Here is a 15,946-nt window from a genome sequence, read left to right as displayed (position 1 = left end):
TTTTTTTTTTTTTTTAATTACTGCTATGAAGCAATTAATGATAACTAAATCTATATTGCAATGATCAGATGCAATTGCAGTATGGGTGTGTTTCATGTCATTTTTTGCTAAGAATACTGCTGCATTCTAATAAGACTTGTTCAGTCCATAACAGGCACCAACTTCAACGGCTTCTAAAGGCTACTTAGTTATTTGTCCAATACTTGTCCAATAACTCAAAAAACTCTTGCCAAGGTGTGTAAGGTCACTATGTTACCAAATTCAGTGATCACTTTTCTGTACAGACTGTATTTGACTCAGCAGTGCCAAGTCATATGATTGACCAACCCCCTTCCTCACTCTCTATTTTGACTTTCCTGGTGCTACCTTCTCCTTACTGAGCATATTTCTTTGGACTGTTTTTGCTAACTTCTGCTATGTTGAGAAGCTCCACCACTAAATGCTGTTCTGAAAGTCTGTCTATTGTCTTTCTCCATGTGATTCCATATGATAGTTCTCAGTATCTTCTCTATGTTGATAAATCCTAGATGCGTCTCTCTTATTCTGATCTCTGCAATTAACTCCTAATTTATATAATTTATTGTCTGCTTGACATTTTTAGTAGGTTTTCTAAATTGAACCTTAGACTTCTAACAACTGAAGTTTCCCTTCTCAAGGTGAAGATTTCTATAGAAATCTCTACTCAATAAATATCATTACTAAATTCAGATTTGCAAAAGCCAGATACCTAGGAATCACCTGGATTTCTCATAGATGCCCACCGTAAGACACACACACACGTATGTGAAAAAAATAAAATTCCAATTAGGGTTCTGGTTTATAAATGCACTGTTGTTTGTGTTGTTCCAAACAAAACATATGTTTAAACATGTATCTTTGATCAGTGAATAGCTTTGGAGAACTTCTCTCAGGTTCTTGTTGTGAAGTGCTATTGAGTCAGTGCTGACCCATAGAGACCCTGTATAGAGTTTCCAAGGAGAAGCTGGTGAGATTAATCCTGTGACCTCGTGGTTCAAACTGACTTTGTAGTCCAACACATTAGCCCACAGCTCCAATCCAGGACTCTCAGGTCTCCTTATGATGTCTTAAAAAAAAAGGTACAATCAAAAAGTGGCTTCCTAGGGGATCTGCCTACTGGGCCAGTTAAACTCAAGGTAGAGATAAGCTAAAAAGGTTATGGCAGTTTGGAGGAAGGGGCAGATCTCAAATGGGAAACCTTTATACATTCTTGAAGGACACAGGATATGCATAATTATAGGGGCTTATTATGAAGTTTTAAGAAAACTGAAAATAGCATTGGTAAGGAAAAGGCCAGAAAAGTTTCATTGAGGATTTTTTTTTCCCCACCACAACACTGTGCCTTCTCATTCTTTAAGGGTAGCAAAAGCCGTTCTAGGAGAATTTTGTGGGGAAACTTTGTGCTGTACTTTACCTGTCCAATGATCCTGGTGTTGCCTTTTCAGAGTTTTTTTTTTTTTTTTGTTCCCCACACTCAACACTGAAAAGGAACATGATTTGAGACCCTCGAAGTTGCCTAAACTGCCATTTTGACATGGTATAAATTGAAGAGCACAGAATCCCTTGGGGAAGGGTTACAGAGATGAAAACATCACCTTTAGAATTGTATAAAACCAAATGAAGAATATGTCAAGAAACAATAGCTCAAAATTTGATATTTCTGTTTACTAAAATGTTTGTGACTTTGTAGCAATACTTTTGGACTCACACATACATATACATACACATACACATTATCAACAACTGAAAGGTCAGTTGAATCCACCTTTAAAACATAATCATAATTCATATGTCTTTCCATTTCCATAGTTAACACCCTAATCAATCCATTATCTTTTAATAGCAAGATGACTGAAATAGTTTCTTATCTAGTCTTCTCGCTTCTATGTTTGCTTCATTTTGGTATATTGTCCACATATCAGGTAGTGCATGCATTGTAAGATGTAAGCGATTTCAATGGACCTTAGAATGAAATAAAATTACTTACTCTGGATCTACATCATTTCTCTCCTTACTCTATCTGTGACCCCCCCGGTGTTCTCAGATATTGCTTCTTTCATTTATTGTCCTTTGGGTCACTATGAATCACAGCAGACTCAATGGTACCTAACATGAACATTTTATGTATATGTTTGTGGAAATGTCTAGTTAGGTGACCAGGTCACACTTTGCAGCCCCATCTTCTTCCTGATTGTCCTCTCTAACAAACCCTGCTCTTTAACATCATTGACTTTCTCTTTCTTTTTACATACTCCAGGTTTGTTCTTACTGTAAGTCATTTCTCCTTTTTTGTTCTTCCTTCTACTTGAAAAGCTGACCTCAAAGATTGTATGACTAGTTTGTTCTTGTCATTTCAATCTCAGCTCAAATTCTACCTTTCACTGAGGATTTTCTGACCAGCCCACCTCATTGGTGGTGGTGGTTATGTGCCGTGGAGTCAGAACCTACTCAAAGCGACCCTGTACAGGGTTTTTGAGGTGGTAAATCTTTGTGGGAGCAGAAAGTCTCATCTTTCTTCCGTGTAGTTTTGAACTGCTGACCTTGCGGTTCACAGCCCGATTCATAACCACTATGCTACCAGAGCTCCTTAGCCCACCTCATTACTACTTGGTAATACAATACCACCTCTCCTTTTAATATTTTTCATGGCTCCAATCATTGATCTATCAACAACAACAACAACAACATACCTGTTATAAGGAGCTCTGGTAGCGTAGTGGTTACGAATTGGGTTGCTAATCTCACCATCGGCAGTTCGAAACTACCAGTTGTTCCGCGGGAGAAAGATGAGGCTTTCTGCTCCTGTACAGATTTACAGCCTAGGAAACCCTGTACAGGGTCGCTATGAGTCAGAACCGACTCTACAGCACATAACAACAACAACATACCTGTTATAATGTAATTTCCATGAGAGCAAGAGGCATATCTGCCTTGTTCATCACTGTACTCCAGCACCTGTAAGTAAGTGCCAATTTTGTTAAGTGAATGAATGAACTATGGATATATTGGGAGTATCCATGGGAAAATAATGATGGCAGCATATATGAAGACAACCCTATTGACTTACTAATTCACTGATTTATCACCATTCTACCGAACTACAGTCTATCATTTGCATGCACTATTACTTCAAATATACAAAAGAATTTTGGTATCCAAGATTTCAAAAGTCATAATGACAACACCTAACCTTTATTCTTCATTTAACTTGATGCAAGTGTCCCCTTGCTATTCATTTCACCAATCAGTAGGACCCAGTAGTGATTTCTGAGGCTCGTCTTCATTTCGCTAGTCTACTTACTTTCTATCCCAACTCCTGTCTTTTGTAAACTGATAAGCCTCTGGAGAATGGATTTTTTCCTATCTGAACACCAGATGGGGACTCTTGTCTTATGAGGATCTTCAATCTTTGCGTGTGCAATCGGTCTCAACAAGATCATTTGTTTGGCTCTTAGCCCACATATCTAGTTCTTTTTGCTGGACCCGTGCATTTTCCATTCTAATTGAGTCACCCAGTTTAGTTAGATACATACTAATTTTTTGTAAGGTAGTCAAATTTATCCCAGAACTGTAAAATCATGAAATTTTAGGAATAGTAAAAGTTTTAGACATTGCTTGCCCCTACATCTTTATTTTTAAAATGTGAGTGATAATTAGTCAAACCATGATAATAATATTTAAGATCTATAAAACAGTACTACACTTAATATAAAGGAACTCTGGTAGCATAGTGGGGTATGAGCCAGGATTCAGCAGTTCAAAACTACCAGATGCTGCTGCGGAGAAAGATGAGACTTTGTGGTCCTGCAGAGATTTACAGAAACCCTATATTGTTGTTGTTAAGTTCTGTTGAATGCTATCCTACGCACAGCGACCTAATTTTTAGGATAAGCAGGGTTATGTGAATGGAGAATGTGGATTTTAATTTTTTTTCCCACTGTCACTGAGCATAGGAACAAGGGTAACCTGTCATTAATTATCTACTATGCAACTTGTAAAAATTTCATGATAGCTGCATGATGCCATTTAGTGTTTAAAATATTTTCCTTCCCAAATATTTAGTTCCTACCTATGAATATTCTTTTCACTTATATTTTTTCTAGAAAAAATTTAGAAAGAGAAACAAAGTTCAGAAGGAATTCAGAGTGAATGGGGCTGAGGGTGGGCTAGAGCAATTTCCTAGGTTTCTCGGCTTTCCCTTAACATGGGAAACAACATGACATGTAAGACTACCAAGCATGGTATACTTACAGATATACTAAGGAAAAAGAATGATACATAGCTAATCCATCATTGTTGAACTAACTTGCACAGTTTATAATTCTGCTGTTCTTACTTGGAAGGAAAGTCTGCAAATTATATTCAAGGATAAAGTGACTTGTGGCCAGCATGAACAAGTTCAAAAGTTGTGTATAAACAAGTAAGCAGTGTGGTGCTGGTGTATCCAGAAGCAAGTGAAGGATATACAATGAGAATGGAAAATATTGAGACTGTCATGAGCAAAAACTACTGAGTTCAATGTCAATTGCCAAGTGCTGATGAATCAAGGGTTATAACCATTATTCTGTGATTGAATGAGCAATCAAGATTTCTTCTTCATGCTAGACTGTCCAGAGGGATAATGCACTCAAACAATCACCAGCCTCTGAGTCTTTTAAGGTTGTAACTAGAAATAGATATAATACCATATTGTTCCTTTGAAGGATAACACACTGGTAGGACAGTGTGTTAAGCATTTGAACTGCTAACTAAAAGGTCAGTGGTTCAGATCCACTAACCATTTCGAGGAAGAAAGATGAGGCAATCTGTAAAGATTTACATCTTTGAAGACCCTGTAGAACTGTTCTACTTTGCGCTATGGGAATACTATTATGGCAGTGGGGTTGGTTTTTTGAATCTCATCTGAGAATAACTTTTGTTTTTGTGCTTACTCTCTTCCTCTCCCTATTCAGCTTCTCCCCCTCTCATTGGTGGAAGTCAGATTTACCCAATCCAAATACTTAGTTGTCAGCCCACAAAACTACTTTCTAGAAGCAACTTATGGCTCTGAGAGCCTCATGTGATTCATGCAGTTTGAGAGACTCCACCCACTCATGGTATTTTTGTTATAACAGCAATAGCTAACTAAGATAGTTTATAAGAAAACGTTTCAGTGAATTCCTACCATCTCTAAATATACACACTACAAATGCATACCAGTTTTATCATACATATGAGAAAGTTACTTTATTCAAACTTTTAGTGTAAAATGTATCAAGGGATCACAAAAACTTAGCTGACTTTATATCATCTCCCCTGAAATATCAGAAATGTGAGTGTTAGTATTTTTAATATTTAATGATTCATAAAAAGAAATCATGTTAAATCCCATGTGTTCTTAAATAGCAGAGATTTATCATACACCCAGGTGATCTAATACCTGAAATGCAATCCTTTCATACAGTTAGTCTATTGTAGTATGTCAAATACAGCCTCTGTAAATGTTTTAATGATCTCACCTTTCATTCAGATCAAATAACAAGTTATAAAAAAACCCAACAAAACAACAACTCACCATTCTGTTGGGAGTTAGAAAAGAAGGAACATCAAATGGTCTTTTATAATGATCACAGCCTCTGTTGTTGCATTGTCTGATGCAGCTGCACACTGGGGACTCTTGTCTGTTGTGACTTGTGTACACAAAACATATAATCATGAAGTGCACCTGATTTTAAATGATGAGAAAGTTTTGATGTCTGACTGGTTCATCATAAATGACTTTCTCAATTAAGATGAAGTCAAATTATGCCAACACTGTCCAGATAAATTGCATTAAATTTTCTGTAAAGTAACTAGGTAAATTTAAAGAGAAAGAAAGAAAAGAGAGAGAGAGAGACTATGAAAGAGAGACTATGTTAACTTATATATCTTTTGATTATAGCACATAATTCTAAGAATTCTGTTCTCTACATGTTCTGATCCCAAAATATAGTTTTAAGAAATGTTCTATGTATAGTTTCTGATTGATTCTATGATATATAATTTTTTTTCAAAATGTATCTACGTAGTCTTTTATTGAGCTTTCTTGGACATTTTCAATATTTGAGATAAATATTGAATGAAACAAATGGTATTTACTTTATTCCCTATGCCATGCTAGTACAATAATAAGAACATAATCTAAAATTTGAATATAATAATTTAAGAATAAATTTGAGAAGATAGGAATATATATATATAATTCCTATTTTCTGTATATTTAAAAATTCTGTATATAAAAAATAGCTCTGTATATTTAAAAATAAAAATATATCTCTTATATTTCAATTCTTTTAGATCTTCAGGTGAGATCCTTAGAGTAGTATTTGCAGGTGGTTAATACTTTCTGGGGTTCTTGTTTTTATGGTCTTTTTGAAAGAACTGTTCAAACTGTTTCATGAATTTATGTTATAGTAAAGACCTTCTAGGTCTTAGGAGTTGAGAATAGGAAATGTTATATTGTCATTAGACCTTAGTAATGAAGAAATTTTAAAACTGTATTTTGATAAAACATTTAAGAAAGCCTGGTCATATATAATCATTTATGAGGTGCACAATAGCTTTGATTTGCATGGTGTTGTCATAGTTACACTACCATGGAATGATTGACCCAAATTAAATTTCCACAACTTGTTGTTTTCAATTTTTTCTCCCTTATAAGAATAAGTAGATGTCATTTTTAGAAGATGGCCACACTATCATATCTTAGTTGGAAGAGCCAACTAATAAAAAAGTTGTCTCTTAATAAAAAAGAAAACTGAGAAGTGAGATTTAAAATGTACTAAGTCATAATACTAAAATAAAAGAAGCATTGAAAAAAATTAGATAAAGGAAGGTCGTATCCTTATCCTCATTTTGTGTGTGTGTTTGTGTGTGTGTGTGCTTAGGGTTACAGAAGGCAGACAAAAATGTCAATCTTGAACTTTTAATTAAAACTAATTTTATAACAATGACTTTTTATTTTCATGTTCACTTCTACAAAGTAACATTAAAACACCACTTTTTAGCATATCTGGGTGATCTTGTATCAGCAATGACTGCCTTAAAACCCTATTTTCTGTAATGTGAGGGTAAGTCTTTTTAAGACAGGGTTAATGATCAAGTAGAAGAATGCCTGAAAATGGTGCTTTTAAAAGAGTACTTAAGTTGACCCAAATGAAACAACTAATAAGCAACCATTTTTTTACTTACAAGAAGGAATTTTTATATAGTTCATCGTAATATAAAATGCAAGGGGAGTACATTGTATTATTAATGAAACCAATGGAAAATGAAACTGAGTGTAATGCTCAAAGAGATTTAAGAAAAAGGATAGTAGTAAAGCGCTAAAGATGTAAAAATCAATGGAGAATATATTCTCATTTATCTCTAGATAGTTTAATGAAAATCTAAAAAAAAAAGGTTTAGTAAACATATAACCTTTCATAACTACATAATTTTTCTAACATTTGTTCTTATTAGGTGCAATCACAATACCTTTACATGCCAAGTCCTGTGCCATCCTCACAATTGTTGTGTACGTGTTAGCCCATTATTGCTGCCATTATATAAATCCATCTCATTAAGAGGCCTTTCTCCATTTCATTGAGCCTCCACTTTACCTATGTTCTTCTCCAAGGACTGTTCATTCCTGATTAATGTCCAAAGTACTAGACATAAAGTCTCACCATTGTTACCTCTAAGGAGCAATCTGTCCATACTTCTTCCAAAACAGATTTGTTTGTTCTTCTGGCAATCCATAATACTTTCAGTATTTTTCACCAACACCATAATTCAAATGCATTGAGTCTTCCATAGTCTTCCTTATTCCTTGTTGTCCTTTTCATGCATATGCAACAATGGAAAATACCATGGCTTGAGGCAGGCATACCTTGGTCCTCCAAGTGACATCTTTGTTCTTGAATACTTCAAAGTGTTTTTGTGTTGTTTTTTGGGTTTTTTTCCCCAGAAGATTTGGCTAATGCAATATGTCATTTGGTTTCTTGACTGCTACTTCTACAAGCATTAATAGTGGATCCAATTAAAATGAAATCTTTGACAACTTGTATCTTTTCTCCTATCATGATATTATTTATTGGTCCAGTTGTAAGGATTTTTGTTTTCTTTACATTGAGGTACAATCCATACTAAATGCTGTATAGTCTTTTATCTTCATGAGTATGAACTTTAAATTCTCTTCACTTCCAACAAATGTTGATTTATGCAGATTTAAACTATTAAATATCTTTCATTTTTATATCAAAAAGCACTGCATGTTATTACTGCATCTTTGACATAAATGAATCAGGCTCAAATAAAAAATACACATTACTCATGACCAATAAGCAACCATGTTTTTGCTTACAAGAGGGAATTTTACTTCTTGTTTTACTTACAAGAAGAACTTACAGGAGAAACTCACTAATACTATATTGGCATATTCTCTTCTATAATCAATCTCTTTTTCCCCTTTTCTTGTCCTTTCCTTACCAGTTCTCTTACCTATGTTCTTGTTATAGGTTTGTGTATACACACACATGAACTTCTGATGTGGTGCTGTAGCTCAGCACTGGGCTGCAAACTACAAGGTCAGCAGTTTAAACCACTAGGTGCTCCTGGGAAACCCTATACAGGGTCGCTATGCATCAAAAATGATTCAACAGCACTTAACATCTGTAATAGTATATGTGTGTGTGTGTATGTTGTTGTGGTTGTTAAATGCTGTTGAGTCATTTCTGACTCATAGCGGCCCTGTTCCTTGGAAATCCTATACAGGGTCACTATGGGTTGGAACCAATTTGATGGTACTTAACAACAACAATAAATAGCAACACACATATAACAAAAAACATAACCCAACGACTACCACTGAGTTGACTGTGACTCACAGTGAACCTGTAGGACAGAATAGAACTGCTCCATAGGTTTTTCAAGGCTGTAAATCTTTGCGAAAGCTGCTTGCCCTATCTTTCTCCTGCCAAGTGGCTAGAGAGTGTGAACCACCAACTTTTAGTGAGCAGCTGAGTGTTTAACCACTGGGCTACCAGGGGACCTATGTATAGACAATTACAATATGCATAGATGTAGGTTCCTTGTGTGACAATGTAAGACAAGCCCTTGACTCCAGGTCGGCAGTTCAAACCCATTAGTCACCCCTCAGAAAACCTACACAGGAGCACTATGAGTTGAAACCGATTCAACAGCACTTAACAACAAATGCACGCACACACACATGCACATATGTATGAATATATAGAGAGAAAGAGAGAGAAGTATATATGAGGACTGGTGTGACACTGTAGGATAAGCACTGGATGCTAACCATGATATCAACAAGGTGTGTGCAGTTTCTTAGCAACCTATATAAGGTTGCTATGAGTCAGAACTGACTTCAGGGCACTTAGCAACAACAAAAACAGGTATTTCCATTAAATTAATATATTTTATGACAGTCACATAAAAGTTTATACTAAGTTTTTACAAAGACATTCAGTGGATCTAGCTCTCCATATCTGTGGGTTCTGCTTCCATGGATTCAAGCAATCATGAATTGAAGATACTAATGAAAAAAAAATCCAGAAAGTAAAATTTGACTTTACCACACTGATACACTGATCACTTTGCTAAGCCCATGTGAATGAAGTTATGTGTAGGCAAACCTTTCTACAGCCTCCAGGCATTTCACAGATCTTCAGTCTCTGTCTAGCACTTTGTTTGAGACTTGTTCACCTGGAGTACTGTTTCCTTCAAACACTCCTTGTATACAGCCTTTGTTTCTGTGAAAAACTAGCTCCTAAAAAGCTATTTGCATTGGGCAAATACGCTGTAAAAGACCTCTTTAAAATGTTTATGAGCAAAGATGTCACTTTGAGGTCTAAGGTACATCTGACTCAAGTCATGGTATTTTTAATCACCTCATATGCATGTAATATATATGATCAGCAGTGGACTGTGAACCACAAGGTCGGTATTTCACCAGCTCTGGTAGTGTAGTGGTTATGAACCTTAAGTCAGCAGTTTGAAATTACCAGCTTTTCCACGGTAGAAAGAAGAGACTTTCTACTCCCGTAAAGATTTAGAGCCTTGGAAACCCTGTATAGGGTCTCTATGAGTCAGATCCGACTCCATGGCTCATCACAACGATGATGAGTTGCTCCTCAGGAACACCATACAGAATCCCTACAAGTTAGAATCAACTCAACAGCACTTAACAACAATTTGCATATAAAAGCTGGACATTGAATAAGAAGGAGGATTAGAGAAAAAAAAAAATGAGGCGTTTGAATTATACATCACTGTTGGTGAAAGTACCATGGACTGCTAGAAGAACAAATAGATCTATTTAGGTCTTTCTTGGAAGAAGTACACCCAGTATCCTCTTTAGAAGTGATGATGGTGAGACTTCATTTCATTTAATTTGAACAACAATTGTGAAGATGGCACAGGACTTGGCAGTGTTTTCTTCTGTTGTGCATAGGATCACTATAGTTTGGAGCCTATTCAAAGGCATGTTACAACAAAAAGCATCCATGTAGTCAAAGCAATCACTCAAAGGCTAAGAGGGAGTATATAGTGCTATTTGCAAAGCATTTCACTTGCATTTGGTACTATAAAATATGCACTGAACTGCTAAAAAAAAATCAGCAGTTCAAATTCACCAGCTGCTCCTTGTGAGAAAGGTGAGGCTTTCTGCTCTTGTTAAGACATGCAGTCCCGGAAATCCTATACAAGGTTGTTATGAGTTGGAACTGACTCAATGGCCCCTACCAACAATAAGAGGTGTCATAAATAATCTGGTGGTGGTGATGGTTGTATACCACTGAGTCAGTTGTAACTCATAGCTGACTGTGTAAGGTTTCCAAGGCTGTAAATCTTTATGGGAGCTGAAAACTTCATCTTTCCCTTGAGGAATGACTGGTAGATTTGAACTATTGACTTTGAGGTTAGCAGCCTAGCTTGTATGTAATTCACTCTATCACCAGGGCTCCCTATAAGTAATCAAAAGATGCTTTAAAGTTTATGGGAGGATGTGCATAAATTATATGCAAATACTATACCACTTCATGTAAGTGACTTATATACCTACAGATCTTGGCATCTACTGAGCTAAACATCAGTGCTGTTGCTATTTACCCAGCAGAACATCCAAAAGTAAATTTGAGACACTGATTCCAACTATGCATGTTTTAGACTACCAACTGTAGATCCTAAGCACTAGTTTCATAAGTAGACAAAACACACATAGACACATTCTTGTGTAAATGTGTCATGAACATTTTCAGTTTTGAGCAGAAATCTGGATCCTGATTCTTTGTATATAACATCATTTATTGTAGTCCAAAAGCAGTCATGTGATCTAGAAGTCTAGAACAGATGTGTGCCTCTTTTGGGTATAGGTAGTAATGGTTGTTGTTGTTAAGTGCAGTCGAGTAGATTCCAACCCATAGTGACCCTGTACAGGGTTTCTGAGGCTGTCAATGTTTACAAGAGCAGAAAGCATCATCTTTCTCCCACGAAACAGCTGGTAGTTTCGAACAGCTGTCCTTAAGGTTTGCAGCCCGATTCGTAACCACTATGCTACCAGAGCTCCTTAGGTAGTAATGGTAAGAAGCATTATTGTTAATTAAGCTCCAACTCTTAGTGATCTGTATAGATTTTCTGAGGAGCAGCTGTTGATTTTGAACCATAGACCTTGCTGTTTGTTAGCAGTGCAATGCTTACCCTACAGTGCCACAGCAGGACTCTAGGTATGAATTAGAAAGATCAAAATAGTATTTAACTTTATCAGTTACTGAAAGATAACAAACTCTTCAAGATCCAAACTCCAACAAAAGTGCCCAGAAATTATAAAACTTAAGTCACAGTGAATTGTAATTTTTTTAAATCTGTTACATTAGGCATTTTTTTAAAAGAAAGGATACCTGTGCTTAAAGAATGAGACAAAGAAATTGTCATGCTTTATTTTTTCTGCAGCCAACTATAACTTCATAGATACCATTCTTATCCATAGGAAATTCACTCCTCTATAATACAAGTAGATTACTTGACTCCCTTGCCAAGCATGCCTTTCTTTAGTGATATTTATAAAGGAGGATGCAAACACTTTTATTAGATTCTTAGCTCACTTATCATGCTCATTAATTTCTGTGTTGTGTCAGGCCAGGTAAAACTGTTTTCTAAAGAGTGCTCAAGAAATTGAATATATGTGTGGAAGTCAGCCAGAACTTTCTACTAATAGTGCTACTTATATCCTTGTTTATTTTATAAGATGAATTTCTGGGTTAAAAATGTTTCTTGGAGAGATTAACATTTTTTAAGTATCAGGTGTCTACTCTTAAAAAACACTACACCTCACTAATAACCATCCTTTGGTTCACTCTCAAGTTTGAAAACACTACAAAATATCATTACTTTATTCAGAAACTTTTCTCTCTTCACTCATATATATGTAAATATGAAGCAATGCCATCCATTATTTGAAAGTTTGGAACCCATTCTTCAAAGACTTTTAATGAAAGAGAATGATCTAATGCTAACAACACAATTACCATATAGTAAAGACTTGGAATTATTTGGACCACAGATCTCTTTGTATTTTAAGACCAACAATTAGCTCAAAAGATTGCATTAGAATGCCTCAGAGATAAGCCCATCAACAACAGAGGTTAGGGAGGAACAATTAAATTATCTGAAGTATATATTTCTCTCTAAAAAGATATGTTGTGTATTGTTGAGTCAGTTCCAACTCATAGCAGCTTTGTTTACGTTTTTTCTGAGGCTTTAAAAAATGTTTGCTGAAGCAGAAAACTTCATATTTCTCTCGCTGAGTGCCGATGGGCTCAAACCACCATCCTTGTAGTTCTCAGTCTAGTGCTTATCTTATAGAGCCACTGCATTCCCCTCAGTGGATAGATATTGTGTGGCACTGTGGGTTAAAGCGCTGAACTTCAAAGTAGGCTTGATCTCAAGGTTGGCAGTTCAAGCTCACCAGCCGTTCCTTGGAAACCCTATACAAGGTTGCAATGGGTCAGAAATGACTCAATGGCACTTAACAACAATAACAAATAATGAGGGAATAGTCATAGAAGAAACTGAACGGACAGAACTGAAATCTCATTCAAATAAATAATCTCAACAATATATTCCTGTGTAGGCAATGACAAGTATGCTTCTATTTTCAATGTTGAAAGAACAAAATATATTTGATGATTTTTTCCTTCAGAGAGCCATTGGATTCAACTCATATGAATAGTAACCCCAAACCGTTGCCATCTGACAACTGTTTGGCAATTAATATGAAACATGTCAGTGACCTTGGTCTGGTTCTCTAAGACATGGTATGCTACAATAAACTGTCATCTTCTCCTCTGACCCGAGGATGTTCAAGCTGATTACCCGCAGAAATTGCTTAGTACTTTTGTGTTAGAATTTGCATTCTTATGTTTTCTGGAGCCTGAAGGTTTAAAATAAAATAAAATTTCACCTAAAAACTTGTAATAGGTTTGAAAACATGAAACTGTTTTCTTTTAGAATGACAAAAGGAGACAAATCAAAGCTAAAACAAAATAATTTTAACAAAAAATGTGTAACCTGAGAAACCCTATACAGGGTCACTACGAATTGGAAGTGACTGAATTGCAGTGGGTTATTTCTAGCATTTAATTTCTAGAATTAAATATGCACTGTGATTATTTCCTCTAAGAACGAACCTACCCACTTTCTTTTTTTCTCTCTCTTTTTTTAACATTGAATCTTTAATGGATGCAATTGAACCCTAATCAAGAGGGTTTTGAGCAGTAACGATGAAACATTATTTGGATATACAGCTTCAATGGAACTTAAAGTAGAGACCATCAAGTATCTTGATTTGTTCTCTGGAGTGCAATTTTATTATCAGATGCCTAAACTTACCAGATTCTACCAACTTTGTAAGAGTTCTGATTAGTAATTAACTGTAAATGTATCTTCATCCTTCCCCAACCATAAAGCGCTCCCTTTTAAACTCATCCTCTCCTTATAAACACTTGTTGTTGTTAAGTGCTGTTGAGTTGGTTCAGACTCATAGCAACCCTGCATAGTGTTTCCAAGAAGTGGTTGGTGGATTTGAACCACCCACCTTGTGGTTCAAACTGACCTTTCTGTCAAGTGCATTATCCTGCAGAGCAAAACCAGGACTCTGAATGCATGTAATCTTGTGCTGAACATACTCAAGGATTGTGACCAGGTTCGAGTTACTATATCTTTGCTGAAAACAATCCACCAGAAATGGCCTTTTCTTGTTGATTCTCTGTATACTCATGGGGGAATTGCAAGAGTCAAGATAGTATTGTCACCTGGGGCTGTTGTTAAGTGTGCTGAGTCAGTTCTTAGTCATAACAACTCTGTATAGGGTTTCTGTTACGGCTGCTGTGTTTGAACTGCCATGGTGTGGTTAGCAGTCCAGTGCTCACCTGGGGTAGATAACACAATTATAATTCCTCAGATTATTGTTCCTAAGGTTCTTACAGTCTGCTACATTTTTAATATCCTCAGTCAGTGTGCTAAAGGGCAGTAGAGTGGTCCTGTAAGCCAAGAGATATTTTAGAGATCTAAGTAAATTTGAATAAATTGATGGGAATGTCTTCAGTCCAGTGATATCAAGATGCAGATTAAATGCTGGTACAACTCACTAAAATAAAATTATCTGAGAGGTTAACTGAATATTTTCCAGATGCAGTAAAAGTCCCCAGACTATATTTAGAGTAAGCCCTCTCTAATTTTGTTTTAGTTATTTTTTTCATTTCCTTAATATAGATAGATAGATAGATGATAGATAGATAGATAGATAGATAGATAGATAGATAGATAGATAGATATTGCAGTCCAATGCAAAGTCAGTTTGAATCGCAAGGTCAGTGGTTCAAACTCACTAGCTGCTGCTTAGACACCCTATACAGTGTCACTATAGTAGTGTTTAACATATGCTACTTTGTTGATGTGAAGATTCACTAAAGGCAGTGATACAAAGTCAAGACAAGCAGAGCCAGTGTTCAGATTTATAGAAATAGTATGGATTTTAAAGTACAATGCAATGAATTATGTCCTTCATTCAAACATCTTTGTATATTACTCATCATTGGAAATATTATAAATGTCAATTTTATGTGTGTGAGAGATGAATATGTCTCAGAAATAGTTCAACTTGAAGGACAAAAAGAAAGAGAAGAATATATTTCTATGTGACCATTAAAACACTGGGAACTAAGGGTAAAAACAGAACAACCCCATAAAAGTAGCCAAAAAAAGTTGATCATGCCAGATATCAGGATAATTGTTGTTGTTGTGTGCCGTGGAGTCGGTTCTGACTTATAGCGACCCTACACAGGGTTTCCGAGGCTGTACCAAAACCAGAACCTTGTAAAGTTTGGAGGGCAGTTATTTTGTTCCATAGTTTTTATTAAACAGATTTTGAAGTTTATTTCAATTTTTCTCTATGTTCTGATCCTGCATTCTTCATCATTAATTAAAAAAGAAATCAAGGATAATTAATGGAAGATCTCATAATATAAATTGAGCATCTTATATTATTAGACATATTTTTCATTTTATTTCTTCATAGACCTGACCTTATATGACTATTTACTTGTTGTTGTTGTTGTGAAGTGCCGTCGAGTCGGTTCTGACCCATAGCGACTCTGTATAAGGTTTCCGAGGAGCAGCTGGTGAGCTTGAACTGCCTACCTTGCAGTTCAAACGGCTTTGCAGTCTGGCGCATTAATCCACAGGGCCACACCATGACTATTTACTTAGGTGATATTATTTCAGACGTATTAGAAAAAGAATCCCCCGTCTACAAATAATTTTTTTATATCTTTGGATGGTACTTTGTGCATTTCCTTCAGTAGAAGATATATTTTAACTATTGCGTAGTGGTTATGAATCGGGCTGCGAA

The 15,946-nt window shown here is 35.8% G+C and overlaps 1 protein-coding gene and 1 pseudogene across 2 annotated transcripts in view; one reads left to right on the top strand and one right to left on the bottom strand.

The window, feature by feature from the left end:
• Positions 1-15,946, top strand: part of NRXN1 (neurexin 1) — a 1,648,890-nt gene that overhangs the window by 291,792 nt on the left and 1,341,152 nt on the right. The window lies entirely within an intron of this gene.
• The window catches only part of LOC102838668, a 44,348-nt pseudogene continuing 31,822 nt past the window's right edge, over positions 3,421-15,946 (bottom strand).

This window comes from Chrysochloris asiatica, unplaced genomic scaffold (genome assembly GCF_000296735.1).
Source record: "Chrysochloris asiatica unplaced genomic scaffold, ChrAsi1.0 scaffold00024, whole genome shotgun sequence".
Classification (NCBI taxonomy): domain Eukaryota; kingdom Metazoa; phylum Chordata; class Mammalia; order Afrosoricida; family Chrysochloridae; genus Chrysochloris; species Chrysochloris asiatica.
Note: the sequence above shows the minus strand (reverse complement) of the source record. Positions and strands in the feature narration are given on the sequence as shown.